The 12871-nt window shown below is 39.9% G+C and overlaps 1 long non-coding RNA gene across 5 annotated transcripts in view; it reads left to right on the forward strand.

The window, feature by feature from the left end:
• LOC112132276 (uncharacterized) overlaps positions 1-12871 on the forward strand; it is a 92184-nt gene that overhangs the window by 62963 nt on the left and 16350 nt on the right. For all 5 annotated transcript variants that reach the window (XR_010135980.1, XR_010135978.1, XR_008522757.2 and 2 more), the window contains one exon: positions 12166-12274. This is a non-coding gene — a long non-coding RNA (uncharacterized LOC112132276). The remainder of the gene's footprint in view (positions 1-12165; positions 12275-12871) is intronic.

Raw genomic sequence — 12871 nt, forward strand, 5'->3', positions numbered from 1 at the left:
CCTCCTTCCTCCTTTTCCTTCCTTCCTTTCTTCTTTTTGTGTGCCCTTTCTTCTTGCAAAGATTTATTTAGCTCCTACTTTATGCCAGGTACATACTGGGGAATCTGTGTGACTTAACAATAAAATAAAGCATTTTTGGTGAATTCCAGGTATTACACACAAACGGTCTACATTGCCATTCGCCAATCTTCAAGTTCCTCCATTATTTGCATATTGATGGGATATCAAGTTTCAGATCAAATATCACAAATAAAAGCTCACAGGTGGAATAATCTCCAATTTTAGATTTTGTTTTGTTTTTAGTTATGGTTGGACCGTACTTAGTCTGGCTTGTTTGGAGAACTAGATTCCTTAACCCAATCTCAACAATTCATTCAGAAATATTGGAATTATTTTTTAATTTCGGACGAAAGATAATATAATTTTCTCTCTGTAATATTGTAAAACATATATTTGGTATTCAATCCTCTTTCCTGGCATACAACTTCTGAAATCCTTAGAAACTCCAAAGTGATGTCTTTTGGTATGCTAATGAGTTGACTGATAATTGACAGCCCCTAGCTGCTTCAGGATGGGGCTGATCCCAGGAAAGACCAAAGCAGAATTAAAGGATGGGAGCTTTAATCCCCACCACAAACAACTGGGGAGGAAAGTGGGGTTGAAGGTTAAGTTGATCGCCAGTGGCCAATAGTTTAATCAATTAACCCTATGTAATAAAGCTTCCATAAATACTCAAAAGGACTAGTTTCAGAGAGCTCCTGAATAACTGAACATATGGAGGCTTACAGGAAGGTGCGCAAGAACTCAAACATGTGCTGCGAGGACGGCACACCCCAACTACACAGGGACAGAAGCTCCTGTGCTTGGGACACTTCCAGACTTTGCCATATGTATCTCCTCATCTGGCTATTTATTTATGTCCTTTAAAATATCCTTTGTAATAAACTAATAAATGAGAGTGTTTTCCTGAGGTTTGTGAGCTACTCCAGCAAATGTAATCATAACCAAGGAGACAGTTGTGAATTTATAGCTGGTCAGTCAGAAGCACAGGAAAAATAACCTGGGGCTTGGGATTGTCATTGGAAGTGAGAAGTAGTCTTGGGGACTGAGCCCCCACCTTGTGGGATCTGATGCTAGCCCCAGGTAGATAGTGTTGGAAATTAATTAAGAACACCCAGCTGGCATCTGCTGCAGGTTGATTGCTTGCTTGTTGGTGGGGAGAACCCCCCCCCCCCACATTTGGTCACAGAAGTCTTCTGTGTTGATTATTGTTGTGGTGTGAGAACAGAGGAAAAACAGTTTGAGTTTTTTTCCCCCTATGACTGTTCTTTTGTATGAACTGCCTTTTCAGAAGCAATCCATTCATTCACGTTTTTCTGTCACTTCCGCAAGCAGTCCTTTGCCACTATGGGCTCAAGTTTCTGATAAAATTCTCAGAATCCAAGGGAATGTTAAAGTCTCTTTGAGGGGTTATTTCTTTAATTATGTTTTCCACCATAATATGAGCTCTATGTGTTTCTCATCTTGCTCTCTCGTAAAGCCTCTGTGAAACAAATCTGGAGTATGAGACTAGAATTCTTCAGGCTCAGCCCTTGACACACTTATCCCTTGGCGGATAGTTTTCAGAGACATGAGAAAGCCTGCTGTCATCAGGCCCTCAGCATGTTTGCAAAGTGAACATAGTTTTACCATATTCCATTACCTGGTACCTTTCTTTCCCAAGTGCCGTTTGCTGGCCAAAGCTCGCCACTTTGATAAATCCTAGATTATTTCAAGAATTTCATGCTTCAAAATGATCCCACTCCAAGTCTTTAGTAACCATTATTATTATTTCTTATCAATAATAATTACTATTGATCAAAAACAATCATGAAAGAAGCTGATAGCTTCTTAGGAATAATAATACAATCGCATTATAGTAATTTATTTCTAAGTTAGAAATGATCGCTAAACCTAATAAATACAAGTTTTTATTGAGTTATATTGGGATAATTGTAGCTTTACATGGAGTCATAAGGAATAATACAGAGAGAGCTCATGTACCATTTACCCAGTCTTACCCTTACATTTTGTAATAGCAAAATCCACAATCAGAATATTGACGCCGATATAACTCACCAGTCTCAGAGTTCTCTAGTTTTACTTGTACACACTTGTGTGTGTGTGTATTTACTTCTATACAGTTTTATCACATATGCAGTATGTGTATACAGATTGGAAAAAGACAATCCCAAAAGGTTACACACTGTACAATTCCATTCATATTCTATTCATGTAACATTTTTGAAATGACAAAGTTACAGAAATGGAGAACAGACAGTGGTTGCTGGGGTTTACAGATGGGGAAGGGGAAATAAGAAGATGTGGCTTTCCTTGAATACCCTTTTTCCACTCTATATAATTTTTGTGAGATTCATCCAAGTTGTTTATATCTGTGGTTCAGTGGGTTTTTTTCCTTTTTTTTTTTTTTCCCCTGACTAGTGTTCCATAGTATGGTTATGCCACAGTTTGTTTAACCATTCACCCATTGAAAAACATCTGGGCAGACTCCAGATTTTGGCTAATACAAATAAAATTCCTGTGAACATTCGTGTACAGGTTTTTGTGTGAACAAATGTTCTCATTTTTCTGGAATAAATGCCCAGGAATGCAAACGATGGTACATACAGTAATTGCATACTTAGTTTTATAAGAAACTGCCTCTTTTCCAGAATGGCTGTGCCATTTCACATCTATACCAGCAATATATGAACAATCTAGTTTCTCTGCATCCTTGTCAGCATGTGGTATCATCACTATTTATTATTTTAGCCATTCTGGTAAGTGGATAATAATATTTCATTGTGGTTTTAATTTGCATTTCCCTAATGACTAATAATGTTGAACATTTTTGTGTGTACTTATTTGCCATTTGTATAGCTTCTTCAGTGAAGTCTCTTCATGTTTCCTACTCATTTTTTAATTGAATTATTTGGTTTTTACTGTTGAGTTTTCATGGCTTTTTATATAGCCTAAAAACTAGTCCTTTGTCATAATGAAATTCTGGGTTGAAAATTCTTTTCTTTAAGAATGTTGAATATTGGCCCCCACTCTCTTCTGGCTTGTAGAGTTTCTGCCAAGAGATCCGCTGTTAGTCTGATGGGCTTCCCTTTGTGGGTAACCCGACCTTTCTCTCTGGCTGCTCTTAACATTTTTTCCTTCATTTCAACTTTGGTGAATCTGACAATTACGTGTCTTGGAGTTGCTCTTCTCGAGGAGTATCTTTTTGGCGTTCTCTGTATTTCCTGAATCTGAATGTTGGCCTGCCTTGCTAGATTGGGGAAGTTCTCCTGGATAATATCCTGCAGAGTGTTTTCCAACTTGGTTCCATTCTCTCCGTCACTTTCAGGTACACCAATCAGACGTAGATTTGGTCTTTTCACATAGTCTCATATTTCTTGGAGGCTTTGTTCGTTTCTTTTTATTCTTTTTTCTCTAAACTTCCCTTCTCACTTCATTTCATTCATTTCATCTTCCATCACTGATACCCTTTCTTCCAGTTGATCGCATCAGCTCCTGAGGCTTCTGCATTCTTCACGTAGTTCTTGAGCCTTGGCTCTCAGCTCCATCAGCTCCTTTAAGCACTTCTCTGTATTGGTTATTCTAGTTATACATTCGTCTAAATTTTTTTCAAAGTTTTCAACTTCTTTGCCTTTGGTTTGAATTTCCTCCTGTAGCTCGGAGTAGTTTGATCGTCTGAAGCCTTCTTCTCTCAACTCATCAAAGTCATTCTCCGTCCAGCTTTGTTCCGTTGCTGGTGGGGAACTGCGTTCCTTTGGAGGAGGAGAGGCGCTCTACTTTTTAGAGTTTCCAGTTTTTCTGCTCTGTTTTTTCCCCATCTTTATGGTTTTATCTACTTTTGGTCTTTGATGATGGTGACGTACAGATGGGTTTTTGGTGTGGATGTCCTTTCTGTTTGTTAGTTTTCCTTCTAACAGACAGGACCCTCAGCTGCAGGTCTGTTGGAGTTTGCTAGAGGTCCACTCCAGACCCTTTTTGCCTGTGTACCAGCAGCGGTGGCTGCAGAACAGCGGATTTTCGTGAACCGCGAATGCTGCTGTCTGATCGTTCCTCTGGAAGTTTTGTCTCAGAGGAGTACCCGGCCGTGTGAGGTGTCAGTCTGCCCCTAATGGGGGGTGCCTCCCAATTAGGCTGCTCGGGAGTCAGGGGTCAGGGACCCAATTGAGGAGGCAGTCTGCCCCTTCTCAGATCTCCAGCTGCGTGCTGGGAGAACCACTGCTCTCTTCAAAGCTGTCAGACAGGGACATTTAAGTCTGCAGAGGTTACTGCTGTCTTTTTGTTTGTCTGTGCCCTGCCCCCAGAGGTGCAGCCTACAGAGGCAGGCAGGCCTCCTTGAGCTGTGGTGGGCTCCACCCAGTTCGAGCTTCCTGCCTGCTTTGTTTACCTAAGCAAGCCTGGGCAATGGCGGGCGCCCCTCCCCCAGCCTTGCTGCCGACTTGCAGTTTGATCTCAGACTGCTGTGCTAGCAATCAGCGAGACTCCGTAGGCGTAGGATTTTGCAATGGTTTTCCTTAGTCTGTAGCTTGTCTTTTTTGTTTCTTCATATGAATTTTCACAGAGCAAAAGTTAATTTTGGTGATGTTCAATAATTTATCAATTATAATTTATAATTTATAAAAAAAATTATCAATTTTTCCTTTCATGAATTGTGCTTTTTATGTCAAGCTACAAATATTTTAAAGAAGGTTTCATTAGTCAAAAACCAACTTTAGAAATTGATAAATTATAGTATATTCACACAATGGAATATTACACAGTAATGAGAACAATTAATTTCACAACAGGCAAAAGTATGAATGAGTCTCATAAATAGAATGTTGATCAAAGAAACCAGACACAAAAGAGTACATACTATACAATTCCATTTACATAATGTCTTAAAAGTATAAAATTATGATGCCAACTTTTAGAAGAGAGATTACCCTTTTGAGGTGAATAATGGGGTGCAAAGTAGCATGCGAGGGTGTCTGGAATGCTGAGGTTGCTCTATTTTCAATCTGGGTGAAAATTACGTGAGTGTAATCAGTTTATGCAAGTGCATCAAGCTAGACACTAATGATATGTATACTATATACAGATTGTATTTCAGTTTAAAAAATAAAACCACACAGAAAGTATCTTTTATAAGTAAGGGCAGTGCCATCCCCCACAAATAAAGAAGAGTGAGATCCCACACATGAGATACCTTCTGAAATTTTGCCTCCATCACTATTTGTTGCAAGAGCATCTCTAGCAAATATAAAATGATTCTACCTAAATATTGTTGAACTGTCCACAAGGCAGTTGGTTTTATTTGGGTTATGCAGTTTTAGCTCTAATTTGTGATGAGATTAAGAGAAACCTTAAGGTCGCCTAGCTGGAAGTCCAATACTCTGCAGACACATGCATTGTTTCTTTTGCAAAGCTCTTTGGCCCTTCAAGAGCTAATTTAAATAATCAATTTTATTGATGTATAATTTACATGTAATTAAATGCACCCATCCATTTTAAGTATATGGTTCAATGCATTTTGACAAATGTATACAATTGTGTAATCACCACAACCACAATCAAGATACAGAAAATTTTCATTACTCTTTCGTTACTCTTCAGAAGCTCCTTGTGTCTCTTAAGTCAATCCCCCCATCCACTTCCCCCCTGACCTCAGGCAACCATTGATATGCTTTCTGTTGCTATGGATTAGTTTCAATGCAGAACTATAGGTCTAGAATATCACACAAATTAAATCATGCACTGTGTCCTTTTATTTCTGGCTTCTTTCAGTCATTATCTATGTTTTTAATATCCATCCATGTTCTTGCCTTTCTTTTCTTTTTATTCTATTAAATTTCATTTTATGGACTTACCACAATTTTTTATGCATTCACTCGTTGATAGATATATGACTTGTTTCTATTTTTTTGTTTTGTTTTATTACTTAAGTAAATCTGTTATGAGCTTATATGTATAAATCTTTATGTGGATACATCAGGGTTCTTTGGCAAGAAGAAATAGAAAAGGAATATTCCAGGACCATAAGTTCAGATGCCAAAGGGAAGTGGCAGGTAACACAAATAAGTGAAGCAGATTAGGTATAAGATAAAAGGTATGATGAGGACTATAGCAACTTGCCACAAATCCAGTTTTTAACTCTTAACTTATGGAAATAATGTGAAGAAAGCTGAAGTGATTACACACAACCCCCTTCAAAACAAAAAGTACTATAGATCAACTAATTCTTTGGATCAGATAACAAGCAACTCTTTTCAGAACTTTTACATCCCACAGTATCATTAAGAAAGAATAATTAAGAAAATAGGACAGGCAAGATGGCTCACACCTGTAATCTCAACAATGTGGGAGGGTGAGGCAGAAAGATCACTTGAGGAGGCTGAGGCAAGAGGATCATTCAAGACAGGAGTTTGAGACCAGCCTAGGCAACATAGAGAGATCCACCTCTACAAAAAATAAAATAACCAAGTGTGTTGATGCATGCCTATAGCACCGCTACTCCAGCTACTCTGCAGTCTAAGATGAGAGGATCACTTGAGCCCAGGAATTAGAGGTTGCAGTGAGCCACAATGACATGACTGCAGTCTGGCTTGAGTGACTATGAGCCCCGTCTCCAAAAAAAAAAAAAAAAAAAGAGAAAAAGAAACTTGGTTTTAGGCGGCTGTAGCTTTGAATTCATGATCTACCGCTACTAACTGTGTAAGCATGTTTCTTCACGTTTTTGAACCTTTTTTTCTTAACAAAGGAAGAATAATATTATTCACTTCATAGCACACAGTTTATAAAGCAGCATATCTGGAATTCTAAACATTCTAAAGTTATAGCATAAACTACAATTTTATTGCTCATCTTCCACATTGCCAGGCCCTGAGTGAAGCCTCTTTACTCTCCTCATCTCATTCTATTAAATCCTCACAGCATTTGCTACACAAGAAACTGAGGCCAAAAGAGAGTGAAAGCCCTGTAATAGGAGCAGAAAACAAGAAGCACTTGTTCTGGCTGGATTTTTCCAGGCTTCCTCAAAATATATGAGACAACAGCATAATAATTTTTTTCTTCGACTTTTAAGTTTATGGGTACATGTGCAGGATGTGCAGGTTTATTACATAGGTAAATGTGTGCCATGGTGGTTTGCTGCGCAGATCATCCCACCGTCTATGTATTAAGCCCAGCATGCATTGGCTATTTTTCCTGATGCTCTCCCTTCCTGCAACCCCACCAACAGGCCCCAGTGTGTGTTGTTTCCCGCCATGTGTCCATGTGTTCTCATCATTCAGCCACCACTTATAAGTGAGAACATGTGGTGTTTGGTTTTCTGTTCCTGCATTAGTTTGCTAAGGATAATGGCTTCCAGCTCCATCCATTTCCCTGCAAAGGACATAAACGTATTCCTTTTTATGGCTGCATAATATTCCATGGTGTATATGTACCACATTTTCTTTATCTAGTCTATCATTGATGGCCATTTAGGTTGATTCTGTGTCTTTGCTATTGTGAATAGTGCTGCAATGAATATATGTGTGCATGTATCTTTATAATAGAATGATTTATATTCCTTTGGGTATATACTCAGTAATGGGATTGGTGGGTCAAATGGTATTTCTACCTCTAGGTCTTTGAGGAATTGCCACACTCTGTTCCACAGTGGTTGAACTAATTTACACTCCCATCAACAGTATAAAAGCGTTCCTTTTTCTCTGCAACCTCACCAGCATACGTAGTTTTTTGACTTTTTAATAATAGCCATTCTGACTGGCATGAGATGGTATCTCATTGTGGTTTTGATTTGCATTTTTCTAATGATAAGTAATGTTGAGCTTTTTTTCATATGTTTGTTGGCCGCATAAATGTCTTCTCTGAGAGTGTCTGTTCATGACTTTGGCCTACTTTTTAATGGGGCTGTTTGTTTTTTTTCTTGTAAATTTGTTTAAGTTCCTTGTAGACTCTGGATATTAGACCTTTGTCAGATGTATAGATTGCAAAAATTTTCTCCCATTTTATAGGCTGTGTGTTCACTCTGATAATAGTTTCTTTTGTTGTGCAGAAGGTCTTTAGTTTAATTAGACCCCATTTCTCAATTTTAAGCATAATAATTTTGATAGACCTTAGACCTTAGACATATCTCTACATTTGCCAAGGACTGGGTACATTTGCTGGTAAGCCCACTTCTTCGCAACTATTTCAGTTTCTGTCACTTGGCTGATACTCCGTAAAAGTTCCAGCAGGCAGAGCTTTTCTGAAAACTTCCCTTCAGCCAACTCTATACTGTCAAAAGTGAATCTCCTTCACTGGACTGTAAGCTATTTCCCCAGGACCTTGTACAGTGCCTGGCACATAGTAGGAAGAAATCATTTAGATGAAGCACAATTTGAACATAGTTCTCCTTACATTGAATTTAGCAACCAGAATCTTTAGATAAAGAAAAGTGTTCACTTCTCAATTCTATTTTGTATATCACTATAGTCTTTTTAGTATCTTTAGTAGCTGAAACAACCACTTGGGTGGTTTTAGATGACTTTGTGACCAAATATTAGTAACATCAACTCACTTATTTTTAAAATGATATTACTACCCCTCATTAGATCTCTGTTATTTCTTTGTTTATAAAATGAGGGTGTGGATCCAATGATTTATCAGATCCTTTGCATCTTAAATTCTCTATAATTCAAATAGCACCCACTGGTTCCTCTCATCTCTAATAATTCTGAGGTAACCTGGCACACTTTTCTTATGCAGTTTCCCTTAGACCAATGGACTAGCAACATCAACAACAACCAGAAACTTGTAAGAAGTACAAATTCTTAGAATTCACTCCATCCCCACAGTCTATTCTAAGGAGTGTTAAGTTTAAGAACTGGCCCCTGCTTCAAGAGATGACATCATTCCTCTCCCTTCAGTCTGAGTCCTTTTTTCAAACATCAACACTGGCTCCAACACTGCAGCAGCTGCCAGCAAACACTTCCCTGTGTTCTTCAGAGAGGAGAGCATCTGGAGAGTTCTTTACATTCTACTTGTCCTGCCTTTATGACCCAACACAATGTCTTTGTCAGCCTCATTAAAGAATTATAAGGTAATTTTACTTCCCCCCAAATACATAACCTCTTTCCAAAATGGAGTGTCAGTTGATAAGCAAAGGCTGCCTGGCTAAGGAAAAAATGGAGAGAGGGTGTTTGTTGTATGCATGTGTAGTGAAGGATCAAATCAGAGACTAAAAGTCAAACAAAGCTACTGTGCAGGCATCACATTCATGAAGAAGCTTAAATTTAGAACTTTGACATAATTTTTAAATCACTTTGTGTAAACTCACAGAAGTACACTGTCAAAATTGAAAGATGGCCATCATTTCTCTTGTGTCTCATACTGGATCACGCTGCCTGTGGTGTATTGTGAATTATTTAAAAAATTAAAATTTACCTCACAGACAACATAATTGTATTGCAGTGGGTTTTCATAAAGGTGTTTAATTTGTTAGTCTATTAAATCCTTGGAGCCCATTTTTGCAGTTATTCACTGTAATTGACCAGGATCCTCAATATATTGACTTGCCCTGTCCACTCTGAGGGCCTCTGGGGAGATACTTAGGATGCTCTATGTGTAAGGGCCCAACATTAGGCCCCAGATGGATACAATTCAACCTATGCTAATAACTTCCCCCATAAAACTAAACTCCATGAAGCATTCAAGGCACTTCCTAATTTTGTGTCTTATTCAATTCTCTTCAAAAGTCAACAAACATTCTCCAAATTCTCACTGTTGCCAGACCGTGTATTAATGCTGAGGAAACAAAAATGAAAATGACAGACTGTATTCTCAAAATGCTCACAGACTGCCAGGGAAAAAGACTTGACCAATAGGCACAATTTATTATAATAAATACCGTAAGGGTAGTATGTACACAATACAGAAATTCACTTTAATTAGGGAAGAGAAAGCTTGATGAAAAAGACACGCCCCAAGTAATGGTTCTGGCATGTTGCCATTACACTTTGAAGCACAGGGACAGTTCTGGCAGAGGCCAAGGTGTCTGAAATCAGAGCTATTGCAAGGAGCCACAGCAAGTAGCTGGGTTTTGCTGCAGGCTAAAGGGAGTGAAGGGGGAGTGGGAGCAGATGAGCCCATCTCTGCCTCATGGGTTTCTTAAATCTCTAAACTGCTCATTCACTCCAACACCTATTCCACAGTTGTTGAGAGCTTTATGGCCAAGAAAATCCAGGATACTGAACACAGGGACTTGTTAAGCTCCACCCTGCAGGTCTGCCGGGGCGCCCAGAAGCTGGCACCCAGGCTACTCAACAGCCTGTAGGCTGACACAAAGCTCCGAGTTCTCCTCCTTGGAAGGTGTAGAAGACCGAAAAATATTAAAAAAAAAAAAAAAAAAAGGTTCTGTTAGTGCAAACAGATCCGTATATCAGCAGAGAGTTATCAAGGTTAATGAGAAAAATATCTCATCAGAACAACCCCAGTTGGAGGCACGGGCGCCGAGCTGCAGCCTCTCTAATCTAGGAGCGCTGGGTCTCCCGTGCAAAGTGATCCATCAAAGTCACTTGCTGGCCTTCCCGCCTTCCTCAGGAACATGGCCCCCTTCCTCTGGCTGGGAAGGAAAGCAGGCAGCAGTGAGAGGAAGGGTCCCTGCAGTGGGCAGCAGAGCAAAAGGGGACACCAGGTGCACAGAGAAGCAGAAAAGGAAACAGGGGCCGCGCCCCAAACCTCTTTCTGCCTGTGAAGAAGCCAAGAACTGAGGATGCCCAAGCAGGTGCCAGAGGAAGGAGAAAAATGTGTGCTTTACACACATACACCCGCACTCTTCAGCGCACCACACATACACACAACATGGGCATATACTGTACACTCACCCACCCCCCCGCGCGCGCACACACACACACACACACTCTATAGCACACCACACATACACACAACATGGGTATAGACTATACACCCACACAAAGGTGGACGCAGTACACACATATGCACACACAGTCATGCTCTGCGTCCTGCTGTCATTTGTTTTTAATCTCTCATCCTTTATGGAAAATAACTCTTTAGCCAGACACATTTTCATAAACACTTGTCCTTATGGTTCCTTTAGCAAGAACGTGGAATCTCCACCTGCTGCCCATCCTGAGGGAAGAGATTTTTTTTTGTTTGGTGGTGTTGGTTTAGTTTTGTTTTGTTCTGGGGAAGGCAGGAGGCAATAAACAAGTAGAGGGGAAGTCACAGCTTTTGCAGAACCATCCAACATTCAGCACAGTGTGCCAGACCCGGGGCCGTTCAAGGTTCCCACCTCCCTCATCGCCCACCTAGGTTCGCGTCCTTGCATTACCTCCTTCTGGGAACTGCAAGCCTATTACCAGCAGGGGCCATGCCCCCGACCCCGACCCCTTCTAGCCACGCCTCCCAGATACCAAGCCTCTTCCACTCATTCTCAAGCCCCACCTCTTGGAGGAAGCTTTTAGCCTTCAATGATCTTCCCCCACTCGGGTACCCTGTATTTAAGTTAGAGTAACTTCACGACTCTCCAGTAAAACACAGTTTAGCCCGTGATTTATATTGACTTAGATTCTCACTAGATTTCAAGGATGTCAGTCTTGACGTCTTGAGCCAGTTCGTAAGCGACTGCAGGACATAATCAGCTTTCCAACGCATTCTGGCATGCTCCTTCAATTCCTGGTGGAATGGGGAGGCAGGTTGGGATTCTAATCCTAAAGCACAGCCAATAGATTTTATTATACATACATATATATATATACACATACAGAGGCTTCATTTAAGAAGCTGCCTGTTTTTCTAAATATTCTGTTTCCATGCATTTGCTAAGAACTTTTGAAGATGGTTTAGACTTACAAATTGTTCTGCAAGCACAGAATATAGTTGTCATAATCTTCAGTGGTGAAGCCATTAGGAATGGGAGACAGAAGAAAAGTCTAGAAAGGATGAACCTTATACCTGAAGCTGAGAGACAAATATTCTCTTCAAAGTTTCTAGGTGACTTGGTAAAATTAAACAACTCCTAGAATTCCTAGGCAAATTAGCTGTCCAGTATGATCAAAACATAGTGCAATTTATCCATTCTTCAAGTATTTATGGATTGCTTGTTATCTATGTTTTGGACTCTAGGCACTGGACATATAACTCTGAACAAGATAATTATGGGACTTGAACTCTAGAATTGCAAATGCTGATCAACACTATGAAGGGACTGCAGCGTTGAGATGACAAGGGGGAGGTAAGTGGGGAATGGGGAAGGTGTGGTGAGAATTGATTTAGACAGAGTGACTGAAGAAGGTGAGGACATTCAAAGTAAGACCTAAAGAACAAGAAGCAGGCTGACCTCAGAGAGTAGAGAAAGGTGGTTTGTCAAGTGGAAGAGTTGTTTTATTCAGATCTGTAGCCACTTGTTATTCAGGGCAGATGCCTAAACAATGAGAATCCTAGGTCACAATTATAACAGCGAACTAGCATTTTTTGTTCATCTACAAAATGCCATCCTTAGACTATCACTCCAGGCAAGCTTATCACAAATGAGGATATGGAGACTCCTAGAGGTAAAGGGAGGTAGTGTAGATTCAGCCTGGGCCTAAAGGCCTCCAGAGTGTGTGTTTCTTGCTCCTTGCTAATCATACATAGGTAAGTGAGCATGGCTCAGGGCCACCTAACTCCAGACTCTGAAAAACTGTTCAATGAGTATGTCTTACTGATGCCATGTCTGCAAATCAGATCTTAAACACATCACAACTATTCTACTTGTAAAAATCAGAGATCACAACTATTCTACTTGTAAAAATCAGAGATATACATAAAGTAACTTTAGGAGTAGGAAAGG

This window comes from Pongo abelii, chromosome 11 (genome assembly GCF_028885655.2).
Source record: "Pongo abelii isolate AG06213 chromosome 11, NHGRI_mPonAbe1-v2.0_pri, whole genome shotgun sequence".
Taxonomy (NCBI): Eukaryota; Metazoa; Chordata; class Mammalia; order Primates; family Hominidae; genus Pongo; species Pongo abelii.